We start from the raw sequence: 22,847 nt of genomic DNA, 5'->3' as shown, positions 1-22,847 counted from the left end.
AAAAGCACTGACCCATGTCACTTTAGTTTTGTGTATTTCACTGTACGTAAATTATATTTCAATAAAATGCAAAAAAAAAAAAAAGCATATGACACATAGTTGACATTTGATAGATGCCGCTTTTTGATTCTTTTCTTTCCCATTAAGGACTAACTAGTTAGCTTGCTTCATCATAATACCTCTAAATATTTAATATACCTGAATATAATTTCTTAACTACCCATCCAACTACCAGTGAATGATGTAGGGCCCAGAGAGAGTAGACTCAACTTTTTTCTTTAAAATTTTTATTGCTAAAGTTTACAGAGCAAGTTCATTTCCCATATAGCAGTTCATGCACATTTTGTTTCATGACGTTGACTGCAATGCACACAATGTAACAGATCTCTACCCATTTCCTCCCTGTATTTACCTCTTCCCTCTGCCCTTCTTTCCAATGCGTTCCTGCCCCCTGAGGTATCTCCCTATGCAAATAACAGCCCTTCTGTTCTCCTCTGATTGCTTGTTCTAAGGAGTGTATCTACCTGGTTAAATGTTTACTGTATACACCTATTGTTTGGCTGGAAGCCACAGGATTGAGTTCAATTTCAATTTCAGAAGGGTAACTAGGGCCATAGTCTTGGGGGTTTCACCAGGCTTGATCAGACCAGTAAGCCTGGTCTTTTTGTTTTATGATTTTGAGTTTTGTTCCACATTGTTCTCCCATTTTATCCAAGATCTCCTGCACTGATTCCTTTCTGAGTGGTTGACAGTATTAGCCAGGCACCCTCTAGTTTTTCTGGTCTCATGGTCATATAGATTGGGGTTCACATGGTTCACTAGTCCCTTGGACTAATTGCTTCCATGTCTTTGGTTTTCTTCATCCTTCATTGCTCTGGAGGAGGAGAGACCAATTGTTGCATCTAGATGGCCTCTTGCAAGCTTTTAAGACCTCAGTCACTACTTACCAATATAGAAGGTAGAACAATGTTTTTGTGTAGTATGCTATGCCGGTTGAGCTTGACGTCCCCCATGACCTCGGTCTTGAACTCACAGAGCCAACAACTTGCTCCATCAGGGTGTTTGACTGTGGCCGAGAAGTTATCATAACTTTGCCCCCTGTTCTATTTATATCGACATTTTTACAGTGCATACAAATAACGTATGTAGAAATATCATCTTCCAATCTTATATATTGTCATGGGTATATTCTGTTTTGCCTAGACATACCTGATAATTCAGTCTGTCTACCCATCTCTTTATGCATAGATTAATGTTTGTTATCACTGACAACGCACTTTTGTATATGTAAAAGTGTTTATCTTTATTGTCTGTACCTGTTGTGAACCTCTCTGTCTTCCTTTTCCTTAGTGTTATTGTACTGGTCATTTGATTTGGTATGTTGCCTTTCCCTTCAGCCAAATCAATACTTGTCTCTTACCTATCTAACAATTTTCAATCCCCTCCTCTCTTAGCCTTGGTAGACAACAAAGAAAGTTTCCTTCCATAAATAAACCTTTCCTTGATTTTTACAATAGTGGACTAATAAAATATTTGTCTTTCTGTGATTGATTTATTTTATTCAGCATAATATCCTCCAAGTTCATCCACATTATGAAGTGTTCTGTGGCTTCTACATCATTCTTTAGTGTTTCATAGTACTCCATTGTGTGTATGTACCATAGTTTGGTTATCCATTCTTCTGTTGATGGGCACCTAGTTGTTTCCATCTCTCTGCTATTATGAATAGTGCTGCGGGGAACATGGTTGTGCATATATTTCGCTTTCACTTCTTTAGGATATATAACTAATAATGGAATTGCTGGATCAAATGTTATTTCTATTTCCAACTTTTTATTGAATAATCATACTGATTTCCACAGTGATTATATCATTTTATAGCCCCATGAGCAGTGTATGAGAGTTGAAAACAGACTCAACTTTTAAAAATACATTTGAACTTGGTCCTTGTGTTTACAGAAGGAGTTTGGATCCACGCACATTCATGACATAAGGTCTAAATCTCCATGCATATTCAGTTAAGCATCTCAGTTTGTCTTGCAGGCACACAGCCATCATTTTAGACCAAGAACATTGTATGTAGATTTCTTTGTTTTACAGGGTTACAATAAGTTGTTAACATTGCCTGTTTTTTAAATTTTGTGAGCTGTAAAGCATAGTGTATATTTCTGGAAATTTTTTTTTCCCCACTGAGAGTATTTAAGTTGAATTTTTTTTTTTAATATCTGCGAGGAAAGATGCTGGTATTTGAAATTTTAAAAATAAGCAGTATATAATATTCCATTGTGTGTATGTATCAATTAAATAGGGGTGTTATTAGTGATCATAGAATAAGATATATAGAATAAAATATGTTAATTTTTTATATCTCAATAATTTTTTCTAGTTCTTTTTTGTTTTTTAATGAAAGAATCCTATATTTTAAGATGAATAAAGCATGACCTATTACTTTTACAGCAGAGTACTTAAATTGCTACTTTGTCACTCAAATTGTTAGTTAAGGAATATGATTCCAACTTCTTTCGTACTCTTTAGATGTGGCTTTTAATGTAAGGAGACAACACCTCTTTTCTCTAACAATAACACACTCTCCCCTTACTGTTTCCTTTTCCTTACTAGGGTGTGGACATTTGAGTTTGCTGTTTCCTTTACCTGTATGTCCCAGATCATAACTGTATCTTGCTAGAATCAGGAATTTAGTAATTTGTTGACTATTTTAAACGTCAGATTTATTTCTATTTAGGGAAGAAGTTTAATATTTGTGTTTAATATTTGTTTTTAGTCAGATTGGGCAATCTACTTCTGTAGTGATACCGCCTTGGAAACCCAAGGATGGGTCACTATGAGTCAGATCCAGCTTGATGGCAGTGATTTTTTTTTTTTTTTTTTTTATATGTGCACTCATGCACTTTGTTAAAACTACCTCACTAACTAAACACCAAATCAGTTGGCGTTGAGTTGTTGACTCCAACTCATGGCAACCCTATGTGTGTCAGAGTAGAACTGAGCTCCACAGGGTTTTCAATAGCTGATATTTTTGCAAGTAGATCACCAGGCCTGTAGTCTGAGGTGCCTCTGGGCAGATTCAAACTGCCAACATTGTGGTTAGTGATTGAGTGCGTTAACCTTGCATCACCCAGAGACTCGTTTAATGAGCTAATTTAATTGATATTGGCCTTATTGTCCCTATTATAGAGTGGAGAAAAAGGAGGTCCAGCACATTTACATAAATTGTCCCAAATTCTTATCTAGTGACTAAATGGTGTGACATTATTATTTGGTTCAGGCTGGCTGTAAACATAGATTCTTTCCAAATCAGTATGCTACTGTGCTCTTTACACTGATTTTCTGGAGTTCTTAAATTATTATTTTCTTGATTAAAACTTGTGTAAGAATAATGATTCATCCCTCTTTTATACCCCAAAATAGGGAATACAGGTGGAAGAGCAAGTATTTGAGGAAGAGGTAAGAGGCTTGTTTTTTTTAATACATTGTTTTATAGGTGCCTGTTGTACAATCAGGAGCTTTGGTGGTGTAGTGCCTAAGGCACTTGACTGCTAATCAGAAGGCTGGTGGTTCAAACCCACCAGCTACTCCTTGGAAAGAAGACTGGGCAATCTACTTCTGTAGTGATACTGCCTCGGAAACCCAAGGAGGGGTCGCTATGAGTTGCGTCTGACTCAACCTCAGTGAGTTTGGTTTTTCTGGTCGTCCAAGTGGAGTTGGACCCAGTGTCCAGAGGGAGCAAGATCAGGACTGGAGATAGAGATTTTGGGACATTTGTGACATGTACACAGTAGATTCAAGGCTCTTACTATCTTGGCTCCTTTTTGGTCTGTTTTCCCTTCTTTAGAATTGTCTGTGGCATTGTGAAACTAAGGGGGACCTGATTTAATACTTGGGAGGTTTTGCTCTAAACAAACAGGGCTAGGCTGTCAAAGAGGCTATGCCATCAAGAGATTTGGGTGGGCTCAGTCTAAGTATTTAAAGTTTCAGAGCTTCTCAAACTTTGGTGTATATTTAAATCACCTCAGAAGCTCATAGATAATCAGAGGCCCATTAGGGAGCCACCTGGGCCTCTCTATTTTTTCCCAAGTCCTCAAGAAGATTGTGATAGATATGTGAGACACACTGGTCTAAACCATACTTTGAAATTCCCATCTCACAGCCATGAATGACTATAAAGAGGAATCATATGTCTACCCCTTCTCCTGTTTAAAAAATTTCAAAGATCTACTATTAATTTGAAACTTGAATTAAAAAACATTTGGTTAAAATGTATGTAGTTATCTGAGGCTGACAAATACATTCATGTGATGAAGTGTTCCCTAAAATAATTCCACTTTGCCCATCATAGATGCTAAGAACGAACGTACCCAGCACGGAGAGATTCCGAGTTAGGGAGAGGAAATGTGCTCACCTTCCCTGGAGGCAGAGCTTACCCATATTTTGGAATCTGAGTAGCAGCTGCTGATTTCACCTGCGGGCAGGAAGTACACACCTGTTAGCTACTTGGTTTTTTAAAAAGCCCGTACTTGGCCAGATTACAAGGAGCACTGTTGTTATGCCATCAAAAAAGGAAGCTGACTTACATGCAAGTAATCCTTATTAAAAGAGATTTGGGGAAGCTGGACACTTGAGAAAAGCAGGCAACTATGAAAAGAATATCTCCTGATTACCTTTGTAAAAGCCAACAATTACCCCCAAATTGAGTTGGGATTAGATAAGGCAATCAGTTGTAATAGAGTTGATATCTGGGAAGGGGGAAGTTTGGAGTCATTCAGAGATAAACCTCTTAGTATGGTTCCCTTTCCTTGATCATCTTTATCCTGCCCCACCCCTACCTTTATGCACAGTGTTCACTGGTGGGGCCAGAAAGGAATGACTTTGGAAGTGCTCCTTAACCAGGCTTTTGTGTGCATTGTCCAAGGCTCAGGGCTTTCTCATCAGCAGGCTTTCCTGGCTTGTCATTAGTTTTAGTGGCAAAAAAGCCTCATTCTCATGAACTGACCCATGCTGCGAGGAGGTCGCCTCTGAGACTTGCTGCTTTATTCAAAAGCTTCTGTAATTCCCAGATGTTTGGAGCAAGATGCAAGTATGGGGGACACTTTCACTGCTCCCCAGTTCATCTTTTGACATTGGAAGGAATGGGATTCCATCTGATACCTGAACACCTGGCTTCATGTGAGCACAGTGGATTCTCACCTTTCACAGTTGCAATTGCAAAAAGAGTCTATTTGTGAAAGCAACAGTTAATTCTCTCTGGACATTACTACAGTTTAGGGAGAATGAGTATATCCCCCCTTCTCCCTTTATAGTCTCCCTCTACTTATATTTTAAAACAGGTAATTGGAGCAGGACTTTGACTGTAATCTTGCCCAAAGGCTAAGCTTGTCACCTAATAACATACAGTTGTTCTTCTTTATCGAGGCAGTCTTGCACTCATTATCCCTAAATTAGTTCCCTTTTCTCCTTTGCTTCATTATTCATCCACCTCCTCCTTTTTCATCTGGACTTTTCCAAGTGAACCATGACAAAGTGTGTCTTTGTGTGATTGTGTGTCTGTGCAACAGTGCATCTATGTGAGTGAGTGTGTGCCTCCCCAAACTCCCTGCCTTTGCCCCTCATTTACATTGTTTATTTAAGCTAAGGCAGTGGAAAATTGACAAAAATCTTGGCATTGATTGTCCCACAATGATCCCACATCAATCCAGAGAGGGAAATCTGATGAAGCTGACATTCAGCTGGAGGGTTCCCTTGTCACAGCCAGATGCAAACTCTCAACACAGAGACTCCAGTTGAAACTGATTTTTGAATGAAGGCAGAATCTCTGTTTAAAGACTTGAACATCTGTCTGTCTGTCTGTCTGTCTATCTATCTATCTATCTATCTATCTATCATCTATCTATCTATCTATCTATTTGGGAGCTCTGGTGGTGTAATGCCTAAGGCACTTGACTGCTAACCAGCAGGCTGGCAGTTCAAACCCACCAGCCACTCCTCAGAAGGGAGATTGGGCAATCTACTTCCCTAGTGATACCTCCTCGGAAACCCAAGGAGGGGTCACTATGAGTTGGATCCAACTCGAAAGCAGTGAGTTTGGTTTTTGGTTTATGTATATTTATTGTTGTTGTTATTATGTGCTATTGAATCGGCCCCAACTCACAGTGAACCTTTGGAAATCTTTACAGAAACAGACTGCCTCATCTTTCTCCCAAGGAGCAGGTGGTTGGTTTGAACCATTGACCTTTTGGGTTAGCAGCCGAATGCTTTAATCACTGCACCACCAATGCTCTGCTTAATACAGTATCTCCTATACTGTAGACAATATAACATTTTGCCATCCTTCTCAGTTCCCGTATAATAACCTGAAACACAATTTGAAAGGTTTTGGCTTAATAATCAGAATTTGAGCTCAGTTTCCCCCCTCTTCTCTAGTGCTATTTTTTTTTCTTCATTTTGAAAAAGGACCTAGCATATCTAAAGCATTTACTATATACAAGGCATTCTACTTGGCTGTGTAATCTCATTAAACACTTGTAAAAACTCCACAAAATCTTATTATTATCATTCCCATCCAGAAGATGAGAAAATGGAGACTCCATCAGATTGAGTAAAATGCCCATGTTCCAAAGTGGGAGGCATATATACTAATGGGGTTTGTTAACTCTTAAAGGTTCTAAATAAAATTGAGAATTAGGGTCTGTTTGATTTGCTTGTCTGCTTTAGGATAGTCAGTACCTAAAAAGTCTCACATATTGTGTGAACAAATCTTCTCATACAGAATGCTAGGGGAGGGAACATTAGCAACTTTGCCTGACTGTTTGATTCCTAAGATAATTATGTGATACATATATTCAATATATCAAACTCACTCTTGATATTCTTGGATAGTTTCAATTATTTCTGCTTCTTTACCAAGGCGATTTCCTCCAGACTCCAGACACATACCCATACATCTCTTCGATCACAATTTTTTCCATTCCCTCTGCTTCATTAAACCTTAACATTCCAAAAGTTAACATCCCCCTACACTCCACTCCACTGCAATCCAGCTCACATCTACTTCCTCTTCATTAGCTCAAGGAGCTCTGGTGGTGTAGTGGATAAGGCACTTGACTGCTAACTGAAAGGTCAGCGGTTCAAACCTACCATCTGCTCCCCTGAAAGAAGATGGGGAGATCTACTTCCATAAAAATTTACCAAAACAAAACCAAACTCACCACCATCGAGTTGGATCCAACTCATAGTGACCCCTCCTTGGGTTTCCGAAGCAGTATCACTATGGAAGTAGATTGCCCCATCTTACTTCCGAGGAGTGGTTGGTGGGTTCCGGTTAGCAGTCAAGTATCTTAGCCATTATGCTACCAGAGCACTGCTTTAATATTGATCTTCATTAGTGGTTTTCATACCATGTACTGCATAGAATCCTAGGGTTCTGTAAAAAAAATCTGGAGATAAAGCAAAAGCTGTCCAATCAGATAAGCTCTACTTTTATCTCTTTTATATGTTTATTTCATGAAAAATTTCAAATTCAGAAGGGTTTTAGTGCTCAAAGAATGTTGGAAAGCTGCCTTTGTACCTGCTACTGATAGAATCATCCATCTGCTCTTACTCCTACATGGGAAACCATATAAAGATGCCTTAAAACCTCCATTTAATAATCAGATTCATTGCAATAGATTTCATTGCAATTTAATTATCAGATTCATTGCTTGATTGACCATCCTAAAAGCAAAATATCCTTATTTTAAAATTTACAGTATGGCTTTCCCAAAGAATATAAAGTACCCTCAGTTATAAGGCTGCTATTGTTGTTAGTTTCCATCAAGTCAGTTCCAACTCATGGTGACCTCATGTATGCAGAGTAGAACTGCTCTACAGAATTCTCAAGCCTGCGACCTTTCAGAAGCAAATTGCCAGACCTGTCTTCTTAGTCACCTCTGGGTGAGTTTAAACCACTGACCTTTTAACTAATAGTCAATTACTTAATTGTTCGCACTACCTAAGGACTTACAATTATAGGACTAGGGACTTGTAACTTGTTTTCATGTCATGATCAACAACTCTTTCTCAGATTGACCCTGTCCTGCCCTGATGAGATAGATCAAATTTAAATCTGTCTATTGTGAACTTATTGGCCTCTTTTGGCCATAAAAGAGTTCATTCTTCTTTAAAAGGCTGGTGACATATTCCAGGTTCTTTGTGAAAGAGTCAAACATATGTCTCTTTTTTCCCAAGGTGAAATTTAGTCGAGGGTATGAAAAGGAAACAGGTAAACATTGGGTGGTTTCATCAACTATCACAGAAGTCCAAGGTAATACATTTGGCCCAGTCCTTTCTCATTTAAGATTTAAACCAATATTTATTTTTGAAAGGAAATTCAACCCATATGTATCTGCCTCAGTATCTTTGTTGGTTTTTACTGATAGGAACAGGAAGTTTCTTTTTGCCAGTATAACGCAAGGCCTAAAGATCAAATGAATTTTAATCTTGGCAAATGTAGCTTCTACTCTGAAAGGTAGAATTCAGGTTCCAGGTAATAACAAAGGAAGGATAAGGATTATCCTTCAGTGTCTTCCAAGATAAGAAGGGTAGAAAAGACAGAGCAAGTTCTAAGAATTACTGATTATCTCACTTTGTTCCAAAGCCAAAATAATTTGTTCTTTAATGCAAGTACGCATATACGCAGGGGATAGTACAATTTGTTCAAGCAATTTCAATTGTAGATGCTAAAGGCTTATTGCAAAAAGACAAAGAGATTAATGTAATAACGTCTTTGACTTTGATCACTTGTATCTTTCAAAACAAAAATTATAAATGCACAGTTTGTTTTAAGGAGACTCACTGTTTTGATCTATATTTGTTATATAAAATAGAGAAGTTTGAGGAAACAGGAGATATTTTATATCATCCTGGAAAACAAAAATTAGTCTTTAGTACCTTATACTATCTTTTAAGTTGATTAATTCAACAAAACACATGAACTACTTCTTCTCATCCACTATAAAGATCTGATGCTATGAACTCTTCTGATTTTCTGTGTTTAGCTATTCAGCTTAAGACTTTTTTCATAGTTAAGTGCTCTCTTGAAACTGACTGTCCTTGGCTTCAGTCAGGGCTCCTGGGGATGGTGGGAAATACTGGAATCGAGTTCTATAACCCCAGGCCAGACTGATGATAATATGGTACAGAAGACAGGCCCAAAACACAGTGACTCCTTGGAGGTGATTTGATGTTCTTTAGTTGAAGGAATCCTGGACCAGATGAAGCCAGGAATCAAGATGCTGAGACTCACCAGAATTCAAAGGGTAGAGTAATTCACACTTTTGATCGGAACCTAGTCAGGATCTGAAAACCACCTTTACCCATGGGTTTCTGATTTCATAAAGCATGCCAAGAATATACCCTTTCCCTGGATCCTAGAAGCTTCCAAGAAAACATCACATTGTAACAAGACTTTGATCACAGACTGTGCACTAAGCAGTGGTTTTTAAAGTATGGTTCCACCGGTTAGCAGGAACTGAGAAGCTGTTAGAAATACAGATTTTCTGGCCTTACCTAAGAACTGAAACTCTGGCAGTGGGACTCAGCAACCAGTGAGTTAACAAGCCCTCAGTGATTCCAGTGCATGTTAAAATCTTATGACTTCTCTAAAGTAGTTAACACATGTAGGCTTTTGGTGGATGTTTTGGTTACCTCTAGTGCTACTCTAACAGAAAATACCAGAAATGGGTGATCTTAAACAAATAGGGATTTATTCTCTTACAGTTTAGGATCCTAGAAGTCTCAGTTCAAAGTGCCAGCTCTAGGTGCTGGGTGAAGCCTCTAGACCTTGGCCTCTGCCTCTTGCTTCCACCCCACTGGAGCTATAGGTGTCTCTTCACTCAGGCAGCTGCTGGCTGATGAGGCTGACAAACCCAAGGTAGACAAGTACAATGGCACGGTCCCAATATTATCACACAACATGGCTGGCCACTGGTTCAAGTCCAGGAATAATCCTAAAATTGGCAGACAACATGGCAGGCTGCTGAATGAAGACTCAGCTACATGGAGGGTCCAAACATGCCAAAAAACTGCAAATACCTTTCTCAAAACTTCTCCTTATACACTGGAAGCAGATCACATCCCTAAGGCAGCTACTCAGCTGCTCCAGTAGATTCCACCATGGAGTTGATTACCAATCTTATCATGGGGAATAATGACATCCAGCTGCCCAGACACTCAAAACCAGGCCCAGCCAAGTTGACACATAACCTTAAATATCACTGGAAAACTATGGTGCAGTACTAACCAAAAGGTGGGAGGTTCTAACCCACCAACATCTCTGCAGGAGAAAGAGATGACAGTGTGCTTCTGTGAAGATTACAACCTTGGAAACCCTGTGGGCATTTCTACTCTGTCCTATAGGGCTGCTATGTGTCTGAATTGACTTGAGGGTAATAGGTATAATTGAATTCATGCACAATTTCTATGAATTTAACACCAATTCCAAGTGAGCAATTAGCTATTAGCCAAATTTTTTAAAAGGATATTTTGATTATTTTTCCTAGGACCCTTAGCCTCTGAGTCCCTGCTCACATTTGATTGTATGTTCAGCTCAACCTCTAAACAGTGGCTACCATCTCGGTATCATTAGGCTACTCAGACCCTGTCTACTCTACCACGTCTCAAAAGAGTTAATCAAATTTGAGAGATCCAGTATGGAAACAGTGCATCTTGGTCTCTTTCTAGGATATCTTAAAACTACAGATCATGTATTTGTGCTATTTCTCCTCGTGCACCTTCTTGGAATTCTGATATGATAGAAGTTCTTACTTTCATTGGGCCTGATGAGAAGGATTCAGATCTCTGAGAACCCAAAGCTCTTGAGATAAAGCTCAGCTCCCTCTCTACTACAAGATTGTATAACACTCTGCTGACCTTGATAAAAAACAAAACAAAACAAAAAAGCATAACCTTTAATTTCCCTTTCAGTGAATTGTGCTTCCCTTTGTTTCCTACCAGGGTCTGAGGTGCCGGCAAGTGACTTTAAGTCTTCTGTTTCCATGCATGCTCTGTGAGTCTATATATTTACATAAAATCCATATATCTAAACAGACACAAAACTGTTCTTGCTCCTACTCTGGCATCAGAGTGCCAGTCCTGACTTTGACCTTTGATGGCTATTTATCTTCCAGAGGCTACTTACTCAAGGAACTCTTTATGGCTAGTTGAGCCTTAGTTCCAAATCCTTATGTGGTCACATACATGGGGAGCTCAGGCTAGGTCATCTGTAAACCCCAGGTGATCACTTTCTAGCCTCGTCTTATGGGATCTGTTCTTGTCTCCTGTTTTCTGAGCCCTACATTGGCTTCCAGTTGGATTCATGATAGGAGAGGCATCTCTTTTAAAAAATGTAATCTGAACAGCAGGCACCAAGTGATACTTGTATGAAGCAACCATCTGATAAATGTAAGCAGCCTTTGGAAACATCTTACTGGGAAAGGAGCCAAATTCTGCCATTGGCCATTTTAGGTAGTATCTAGTCAGTGGGCATATTTGTTTGGTGGTGGATTCACTTAGGAGACAGTGTTGTTGTTGTTACATGTCATCAATCAGCTCTGACTCATAGCGACCATGTGTACAGCAGAACGAAATATTCCTGGTTATAGGAGATAAACTAGGGTCTTAAAAATTATATATATATATATATATATATATATATATATATATATATATATATATGTATATATATATATATATATATGTATGAGCCATTTTTACCATAATATATGGTCAAAGAGTTGAATACTAAATGTGTTAGATATACATTACTTCACGTGATTAACATAATCCCTTGCATCAACCTCATGAAGTAGCAATTGTTATGATCTGTATTTTCCAAGACAAGAAAACCAAGGCTTAGAGAAATTGGTGACTGTTTTGGTTACCTAGTGCTGCTCTAACCAGAATGTATCACAAATGGGACGGCTTTAACAAAGAGGAGTTTATTCTCTTACAGTTTGGAGGCTTTAAGTCCGAGTTCTAAGTGTCATGCTCTAGGGGCTGGGTGAAAGCCTCTCAACCTTGGGCTTCTGCTCCACCTCCTGCTCCTGGCCCACTGAAGCTAGAGGCTTTTCTTCACTCAGACAGCTACTGGCTGCTGAGACTGACAAGCCCAAGGTTGACAAGTAAAAAGGCACAGTCCCGATGCTACCAAACCACATGGCAGGCAATTAATTCAAGTTCATTGAAAGTCCCAAGGTTGGCAGATCATGGCAGGCTACTGAACAACAGCAAGGCTCATTCATGGTTCAAGTGAGCCCTAAGCTACACACCATTCCCCAAGGGTTCTCCTTATATATAGGAAGCAGACCACATTCTTAAGGCAACTACTCAGCTGCTCATAGTAGATTCTACCATGGAGTTGATTACAAGTCTCATCATAGGGAATACCAAATCCAGCTGCCCAGCCACTCAAACAGTCCCAGATAAGTTGACACACAAACTTAACTACCATAGTGACTCAAAGAGCAAGTGAAACAAGGAACTGCTTTGTAATCTTGGAACTTTTTCTGGAAAGCCAATTATATTAACCACTATATCAGTGATCCTAAATCTATAAGACCTAGTGCCTCCATTTTCCTTTATAACAAATAGTTGCAATATTTCCTTTACAACCCTGAATAAAAATATATAGATAATAGAGCCAGTTGTTATATGTTGCATTGTGTTCCCTAAGAGCATATGTTGAAATCCTAACCCCAGGTACTTGTGAATGTGATCTTCCTTGGATTACATCTTTGCAGATGGAATGGAGTTAAGATGAGATCATACTGATTTGGGGTGAGCCATTCTCCAATTCCTGGCATGCTTATTTGAAGGGGAGAAGAGACATAGAAACACAGAGGAAAGATGGCCATGGGGAGATGGAGGCAGAGACTGGAGTTATGTTGCCACAAGCCATGGAATGACTGGAATACTGGAAGCCAGAAGAGAGAAGAACAGATCTTCCCCTAGAACCTTTAAAAACAACATGGCATATCTGACATCCCAAATTCAGACTTCCAGCCTCCATAACTTTGAGAGAATAAATTTCTGCTGTCCGGGTGTTTTGTTGGAACCCACCAGCTGCTTCATGGGAGAAGGATAAGGCAGTCTGCTTCCATAAAGATTTACAACCTTGGAAACTGTATGGGACAGTTCTACTCTGTCTGATAGGATCACTATGAGTTGGAATCGACTCAGTGGCAGTGGTAGGTTAGTTTGTGGTACTTTGTTACAGCAGCCCTTGGACACTGATGTACCTATACACATATGAACCTTTAAATTCATATCATGGATTACAGTTCTGCAAAAAAAGGGAGTAAATTGTGGATACACAAAGAAACATGGATGAATCTCAGAAACACTGTGTTGAGGAAAAAAGTCAACATAATTCTGATACTCTAATTTTGTCATTTTATACAAGAGATCATCATTTGTAATTTTATTTGTATGATATTCAAGAGCTGGTTAAACTGATCAATGGTAGATATTAGAGCACTGGTTGCCTTTGGAGTCTAGAAGGGAGGGATTGACAAAGGGGCAAGAAGGAAGTAGGGTGATAGAGTTGTTTTATATATCACTGGAAGCATGGATTATATTTGTCAAAAATCATCAAAATGTACAAGTAAGATTTGTGCATTTTCCTGTTTGGAATCATATATCAATAAATTAAAAGTCAAAATGAAATCCTAACTATTATTTGGGAGGGATAAAATTTGCGAAGTGAGCGCCTAAATGGTAACATCCTTGATGTTGAAAGTGTTTTCATCTCAATCAGCCAGCACAGTTCATGTACATGTTCCAAACTCAGTTCGTGTTTGCTGAAAGAATGCATGAATGGATTAATGAAATAATCTATGTAAATATCAGATCTATTAAAGCCACATGATCCAAAGAACTGAATATACTTTTCATTTTATTATTTACTACACACATAATATTATGTTATGTAGTTGTGGTTTATTAGGATTAGAACAAACTTAGATTGAGAAACAAATAATTCTTTCAATATAATCTTTTTTTAAAAATATTATACTAGCATCAGAAAAAATCCCATTTTAAAAGAGTAAATATATAGGTATATTTTACATAAAGACTTCTTTCTTCTCATTTCTTTGTACTGAAAATTAAGATGTGATGATAAGTGCTATATCAGTTTTTAATCCTGAATCATTTCACTATTATGTAACAGAAAGAGAGAGAGAAACTGATTACATAAGGAAATCTATATATATTTGAAAAGAAGAAATGTGATTCTTAAGATATTGCTGTTACAGTGGGAAAGAATTCCATGCAGTCCATTATGCCTAGAAGGACAGCTCTATTACCTTTGCACCTGAAGGCTTATCTGAGTTCTTCTCTGGCATTACTATAAATAAACTCACAGATGCTGAGAACTTGGAATTGTGACTAGACAAACTTGCCTGATTCCCAAACTTCCCAGTTGGTAAGAAGACCAGATGACTTTTCAGACTTCTCAGCTCTATGGAGACAAAGAGGTACAGTGCATGTACCCACCAAATCTCAGGCTAGCTACAGTGGCTTTGCTCTACAAATATTGGAGTTGAACTCCTTGTATTTATATTTCTCATAAACCAATAAGAGCTAATAGAATTAAGGTTTCCAGAAAGACCCAAGCTTGGAAATATGTTTTACTATAAATATAAACAAAAATAAAATATTAGAAAAAAGGTCACAGTTACACTGCCATAAAGTCCCTTTAGAAGATTTTTTCCTTATATATGAAAGTACAGATTTCACATCTGGTTTGGGGCAGCCAACAGCAAAGTCCCAGGCCTTTTACAATTTGCTTTATCTTTTTCTTTGGGAGGGGAGGTAAGGGGGAGTAGCAGGAAATTATTCCTGAATATATTCCTGATGCAGTCTTGCCTGGGGCATCTGGGGGACAAGTTAACAGACTTTTTGGGATATACTTGTATTTACACCTCAAAGCTTGTTGTTGTTATGTGCCGTTGAGTCGGACCCGACTCATAGCGACCCCTCCTTGGGTTTCCGAGGCAGTATCACTACGGAAGTAGATTGCCCAACCTTCCTTCCGAACAGTGACTGGTGGGTTTGAACTGCCAGCCTTCTGGTTAGCAGTCAAGTGCCTTAGGCACTACACCACCAGAGCTCCTTGCGTTATCCTAGGAGCACTATATATTATTACGTTTGATTTAGTTATGCCCTAAGACATAAAGTCATAAGATGCTACATTGTAGGGTATTCTAATTTTGTCATTTCTGGAGAACATTTTACAAACAATCTTTAGAAGTCTCTTGGTAGAGTAATGTTTGGGTTAATTGGGGAATACTTCAATAGATACTTAATATATATTAAAAAAGCCACTTATTCCAAAGAGTTGGAGGTTGTTTTGTCCAGGCATTTTATTTCTCTGTGCACTTATACTTTATCCATGAAGACTTGTAAAGATTTTTAGAAAACAAATTGAACAATTTCTGGAAAGAGCATTGATTATTTTGTCATCTATCTATCTATCTATCTATCTATCTATCTATCTATCTATCTATGTAGCAGAGATTGTGTGGATGGTACAGGACCATCCTTTGGGTTTCCGAGGTGGTAAATCTTTATGGAAGTAGATTTCCCAGGCTTCCTTATGTGGAGTGGCTGGTGGTTTGAACTGCTAGCCTTCTGGTTAGCAGTCAAGTGCCATAAGCACTACTCTACCAGAACTCAACACATACACACACAAATATATAAAATTTCAAGCATGATCCACAAATGGGACTCAAATTTTACACTACTTGGCATTATATGGAAGTTTCAAGTAGAGAAATTAGCATACTTCCTTGGACCAGCAAAACTTCTGGAATTTATAAGAGAATTAAGTGCAAAATGTGGATATATCTATAACTCAAAGCACACAGGATTCAGGAAAGGAAATACACACTGAAAATGAGTCATAACTAAAAAACAAATAAAGGATACAAAGCTCATAGAAAACAGTTTGCTATGAAGAAGAATAGACACAACAAACAGATGAATTTGCACCTCTAAAAATTTGAGGAAATATAATTTGAAACACCTAAGGTAATGTTATAATTTGAAAGGATTAATAAATAATCTGATTTGAGAAATAGGAAATAGAGTTCAGAAGAAAGAAGCAAGGTACAAGAAGCATGTGAGTCAGTATAAAGATGCATTGATAAAAATAATGATGTTGTTAGTTGCCTGTTGTGTCCACTCTGACTCACAGTCACCCTATGTACACCAGAATGAAATACTGCCTGGTCCAGCACCATCCTCACAAACCCTGCTATGCTTGAGCCAGTTGTTGTAGCCACTGTGTCAATCCATCTTGTTGAGGGTCTTCCCCTATTGCACTGACCCTCTACTTTAGCAAGCATGATATCCTTCTCTAGGGAATAGCCTCTTCTGACAACATGACCAAAGTAGGTGAGACAAAGTCTGGCCATTCTTACTTCCAAGGAGCATTCCAGCTGCACTTCCTCTAGGACACATTTGTTCATTCTTCTGGCAGTCCATGGTATTTTCAGTATTCTTCACTAACTCCATGATTCAAAGGTGTCAACTCTTCTTCTATCTTCCTTATTCATTGTCCAGCTTTTACATGCATATGAAGTGATTGAAAATAACATGGCTTTGGTTAGGGGCATCTTAGTCTTCAAAGTGACATCTTTGTTCTTTAACACTTTAAAGAGGTCTTTGGCAGCATATTTTCTCATTGCAATATGAAGTCTGGCTCATCTTCTGGCACTATATTGCACTGTGCTTGAGGGCTCTTCATAAAGTTTTCCAGTAATATATCATAATGTTTCACTGTTACTCATAAGGTTTCCACAGGTCAATTTTTTGGGAAGTGGATGGCCCTGTCCTTCTTCCTAGTCTGTCTTAGTCTGGAAGCTCAACTGAAACCTGTCCACCATGGGTGATCCTGCTGGTATTTGAAATACCAGTAGCATAGCCTGCAGCTTCAGGGCAACACACAAGGCACATAGTATAACAAACTGACAGAGAAGTGGAGGAAAAATAATGATAGGGATGAGTGATTTTGTGAGATTTTAAAAAAATTGAAACCAAATATATATAATACATATATACGGAAAATGGAGAGCAGAAATAAAGGTTAGAGTTAGAAATTGTTAAATTAAGTATGAATAGAAAAAATTTAAACATAAATATTGGGAGAGGAATACTAGAAAGACATAAGTTTTAAGTAAGTAGAGGGTAAAACAAGTGAAAATAGAAAATATAATCACAGCAATGGAAAGAGGAGGAGAAAAAAACTAAAAAAAAAAAAAAATTAGTAAATTTAAAGTAAAAATATAGGTCTTCCAGTAAGGTGGCAGAATAGGCAGACAAGCTACACAAACCGCCTTCAACAAAGATAGGAGAAACCAATTGACACAGATACAGAAGATAATCCTGGAGCCATGAGCTTTGAAAGTAAAGATACAGAAGTGGATTAAACACCAGCTAGTAGAAGAACCTGAATGAAACAATGAGTAAGGAGTCAAAAGAAGCCACAGTCTGTCAGCAATCTTGATGGCATGGGCAGCCTGAATATTTCTGAGTGGTGTTAGGACATAAGAATTAATCTAAAAATCAGCCCTGCTTGCCAAGGACTGCGTGGATGACTGCAGTGGTGGCTTATGACCAAAAAATGAAACAGCAAAGAAGGAGACAAACTGAGCTGTGGACTTTTGGCTGTCTGGAAGGTACCGGCATTTTGAATGTTCACAAGCAGCAGCCATTTTGGATATTTAAAGCAACAGTGTCCTCATTGAGACCCCAGGAATCTAACAATAGGCTCCATCTGCCGAGGACAGCGCAGACACCTGGAAGGCAGAGGGTGTAGAGGAGATAGGCAGTGAGGGCATAAGTGCTGCCAGTGAGGGAATAGAGGCACACACAATACCATGCTCATTCAGATAACATCCCAACAGAACAAAGAAAATTAAAATCTTGGGCAAATAATTACAGCACACAATTAGCAATTAAATATAAACACAAAAATGTCACATTGTCTCAGAGACAACAGATCATCACAGTCCACACAAAGAAGCAAGATAAAGCAGGAGAAATAAGGGAGCAGGATATAGACCCAGAACACATCCCTGAGGAAGAAGCAGAATTGGAACTCCCTAATAAAGAATTCAAAAGAACTATATTTAGGTATCTTCAATAGATTGGGAGACGGATCAAGGAAAACACTGACAAAATTGAGGAAAACACAGAGAAAACCCGAGAACAATTTCAGAAGACAATACCAGAACAAAATAGCAAAATAAATGAAAAGTTAAAAGTGATACAAAATCTACAGATAGAAATCCAGAAGATTAATACTAAATTTTCAGAAATAGATACACATTGAATGGGCAAAGGAGTAGAATTGAATCAGTGGAAGACAGAATTAGTGAGATTGAAGACAAATACCTCAATACTTCTTTGGAAAGAGATCAATCAGATAAAGACAAAGCAAAATGAAGAAAGCCTAAGGTTCATGTGGGATATCATCAAGAGAAATAACCTACGTGTAATCAGAATTCCAGAACAGGAAGAGACAAACAAAACCTCAGAGAAAATATGGGAAGATTTTTTGGGAGAGAATTTCCCTGATATGATGAAAGATGAGACTGTATACACTCAAGAAGTTCAATGAACCCCAAACAGGATAGATCCCAAAAGAAAATTACCATCAAACTCACCAAAACCAAAGACAAAAGAAAAAATCCTGAAAGCAGCACAAGAAAAATGAAGTTACCTACAAAGGGCAACCAATAAGACTAAGCTCAGACTCCTCAGCAGATCATGCAGGTGAGAAAACAATGGGATGGTATATATAAAACCCTGAAAGAAAAAATTTCCAACCAAGAATTATATACCAAAAAAAAAAAAAAAAAAAAAAAACCAAACTCACTGCTGTGGTGTTGGATCTGACTCATAGTGACCGCTCCTTGGGTTTCCAAGCTGGTTTCACTACAGAAGTAGATTGCCCAATCTTCCTTCTGAGGAGTGGCTGGTGGGTTTGAACTGCCAGCCTTCTGGTTAGAAGTCAAATGTCTATGCACCATACCACCAGGACTCCTGGAAGAATTATCCCTCACATATGATGGTGAAATTAGGACACTTCCAGATAAGCAGAAATGAAGGGAATTTGTGAAAACCAGCCTAACTTTACAAGAGTTGCTAAAGGGAGCCCTATGGACAGAGAAGCAACAACAGCAAACAACAACTGACCATTAACACATATGATGACATAACCCAGAAAGCAACCCAGTTATGGAAGTATGCAAAGTAAATAAGCTTACAAGATTGTAAATGAGAACCAGAGACATCAATTGGCAAATGAGGACAACTACAAACCAAAAAGAGGGAAAATACTGTGTCGTTACAGAACTTCTAATTCAAGACAATTGCAAGATAGAATAGACAGTTCTAAATTTGGGAAGAAAATTATAAATTACAGGGAAACCTCAAAGAAAAATGATAAACCTCCATATCACAATAAAAAAGAGAACAAGCATAAATATTTAGCAAATACTAAAACAATAGCAATGAAGGAAGTGATAACATGATTCATAAACAAAATGAGCTCAGCACAGAAAATTATATAGAAGAAATCAGCAACACCACGAAAAAACACATAACACAATGACAGCAACAAATCATACTTGTCGATAATTACTGAATGTAAATAGTTTAAATGCATCAGTCCAGAGTGGAGAGTTGTAGACTAGATAAGAAAGCATAGCCCACCAATATGCTGTCTACAAGAGACACACCTTAGACACAAAGACAAAAATAAACTAAAAATCAAGGGTTGAAAAAGGTATATCAAGCAAATGGCAAGCAAAAAGTGCAGGAGTGGTAATATTAATTTCTGTTAAAATTCACTTTAAGACAAAAACCACCATAAGAGACAAGGAAAGACTTTATAAAATGATTAAAGGATCAAGTGAACAAGAAGATATGACAATAATAAATATCTATGGACTCAATGAAAAAGCCCTATTCTTGTTACCTAGTGCCGCTCTGATAAGAAATATACCACAAATAGGATGGCCTTAACAAACAGGAGTTTATTCTTACAATTTGGAGGCTTTAAGTTAAAAGTGCCAGACTCTGGGGTCTGGGTGAAAGCCCCTCAACCCTGGGGTCCAGCTCTGCCTCCTGTTCCTGGCCCCCTGAAGCTAGAGGCATTTCTTCACTCAGACAGCCGCTAGCTGCTGAGGCTGAGAAGCCCCTTGGCTTGACAACTAAAAAGGCACAGTCCTGATGTTACCAAACCTCAGGGAAGGCCATTAAATTAAGTCCATTGTAAGTCCCAAGGTTGGCAGAGCATAGCAGGCTGCTGAGCAATGACACAACTACATGCAGTGTCCAAGTGTGCCATAAGCTAGAGACCATTCTCAAGGTGTCTCCTTATATACAGGAAGCAGACCACATCCCAAAGGCAGCTACTCAGCTACTTGTGGTAGATCCCACCATGGAGTTGATTTCCAGTCTCATCATGGGGAATAACTACCACCAGCTGCCCAGCCACTCAACCAGGCCCAGCCAAGTTGATACACAAACATAACTACAACAAGCCCCAAAATACATAAATCAGACTTTAACAGAGTTGAAAAGGGAAGTAGAAGACTCCACAGTCATAGTAGGAGACTTTGATACTCCACTTTCAATGAAAGATAGAATAACTGGAAATAAACTCAACAAAGACACAGAAGAGCTAAACGATACAATCCACCAACTTGACCTTATAGACATCTACAGAGCACTTCACCCAACAACACAATACACATCCTTTTCCAGTGCACATGGAACATTCTCTATGAGAGACAATATGTTAGGCCATAAAGCAAGACTTGATAAATTTTAAAACATTGAAGTAATTCAGAGCATCTTCTCAGATCACAATGCTATAAAATCAACAATAGGAAGATCAACAGAAAAAGAGCAAACATATGGAAACTGAATAACACTCTCCTTGAAAATGACTTATCAATGGAAGAAATAAAAAATGAAATAAAATACTTCCTTGAATCAAATGAGAATGAAAACACAACATACCAAAATCTTTGGGACATAGCAAAAGCAGTGATCAGAGGCCAATTTATAACAATAAAAGCACATATCAAAAAAACTGAAAGAGCCAAAATCAACACTTTAAATCAACATCTCCAACAATTAGAAAAAGAACAGCAAGAAAAGCCTACAGTCACCAGAAGAAGGAGATAATAAATATTTGAGCAGATAAATGAAACAGAAAATAGAAAGATAGAAAAAATCAACAAGACTAGAGGATGGTTTTTTGAAAAGATTAATAAAATTGACAAACCAGTGGCAAATGTAACAAAGGAAAAGGGGAGAGAATACAAATAACATAAATAAGGAGCAAATTGGGTGTCGTCACAAAAGAATCAACAGAAACTAAAAGGATAATATCAGGATACTACGAAGAACTCTACTCCAACAACTTTGAAAATCTGGAAGAAGTGGACAGATTTCTAAACATACAACTTACCTAAAGTAACACAGACTGAGGTAGAAAACCTGAAAAGACCCATAACAAAAGAAGAAATTGAACATGTCATAAAAAAACTACCAACAACAACAAAAAAAAAGCCCTGGTCTAAACGGTTTCACTGTTGAATTCTACCAAATGCTCAGAGAAGAACTGACACCAATCCTACTCAAACTTTTCCAGGACAGAGAAAAGGATGGAATCCTCCCAAACTCATTTTACAAAGCAAGCATAATCTTGATACCAAAACCAGACAAAGACATCAATCAAAAGGAAAACTACAGACCAATATCCCTCATGAATATAGATGCAAAAATCTTCAACAAAATTCTAACCAATAGACTCCAACAACACATCCAAAAAATAATACATTATGACCAAGTGGGGTTCATATCAGGCATGCAAGGATGGTTCAACATTAGAAAAAGAATCAACGTCATCCACCACATAGATAAAGCAAAGGAAAAGAACCACATGATCATATCAATCACTGCAGAAAGGGCCCTTGATGAAATCCAGCACTCATTCCTAATACAAAAAAAAAACCAAAAACAAACTCTGAGCAAAATAGGAAAAGAAGGGACACTCCTAAACATAATAAAGGGCATATATGCAAAACCAATAGCCAACATTACTCTCAATGGAGAGAGACAGAAACTACTCCCCTTGAGAATAGGAACCAGACAAGGATGCCCACTATCACCACTTCTATTTAATATTGTATTGGAAGTCCAAATCAAAGGCATCCAAATGTGTAAGGAAGAAGTAAAATTATCCCTATTTGCTGATGATATGATCCTATACCTAGAAAACCCAGGAGACTCAGTAAAAAAAAATGTACTGGAACTAATTGAGAGATTTAGCATAGTGGTAGGATACAAGATCAAATCAAAACATCAGTTGGATTCCTCTCCACCAGCAAAGAGATTGCTGAAAAGGAACTAAGAAAATCAATGCTGTTTATTTATTTATTTATTATTGTGATTTGGGTGAAAATTTACAGAGAAAATTCACTTTCCATACAGCAGTTCATGTCTCATGACATTGACTACAATTTACCACAATGCAACAGCTCCCCTCCCACTTCCTCCTGATAATTACCTCTTTCCTTGTCCATCCCTCCATGCCTGCCTGTCCCCTGAGCTGTCTCCCTGTGCATAAGCAGCCCCTCTTTCTCCCATGATTGTTCTCTCCTAGGAGTGTATCTACCTCAGGTAAATGTTTAATGCATATATTGTCTTTTGCTTGGCTGGAAGCCATAGGTGTGGGTTCAATTCCAGACCTGACAGGCAGCTAGGGGCCATAG

Source organism: Orycteropus afer, unplaced genomic scaffold (assembly GCF_000298275.1).
Source record: "Orycteropus afer afer isolate SDZICR_OR568_19922 unplaced genomic scaffold, OryAfe1.0 scaffold00216, whole genome shotgun sequence".
Classification (NCBI taxonomy): Eukaryota; Metazoa; Chordata; class Mammalia; order Tubulidentata; family Orycteropodidae; genus Orycteropus; species Orycteropus afer.
Note: the sequence above shows the minus strand (reverse complement) of the source record.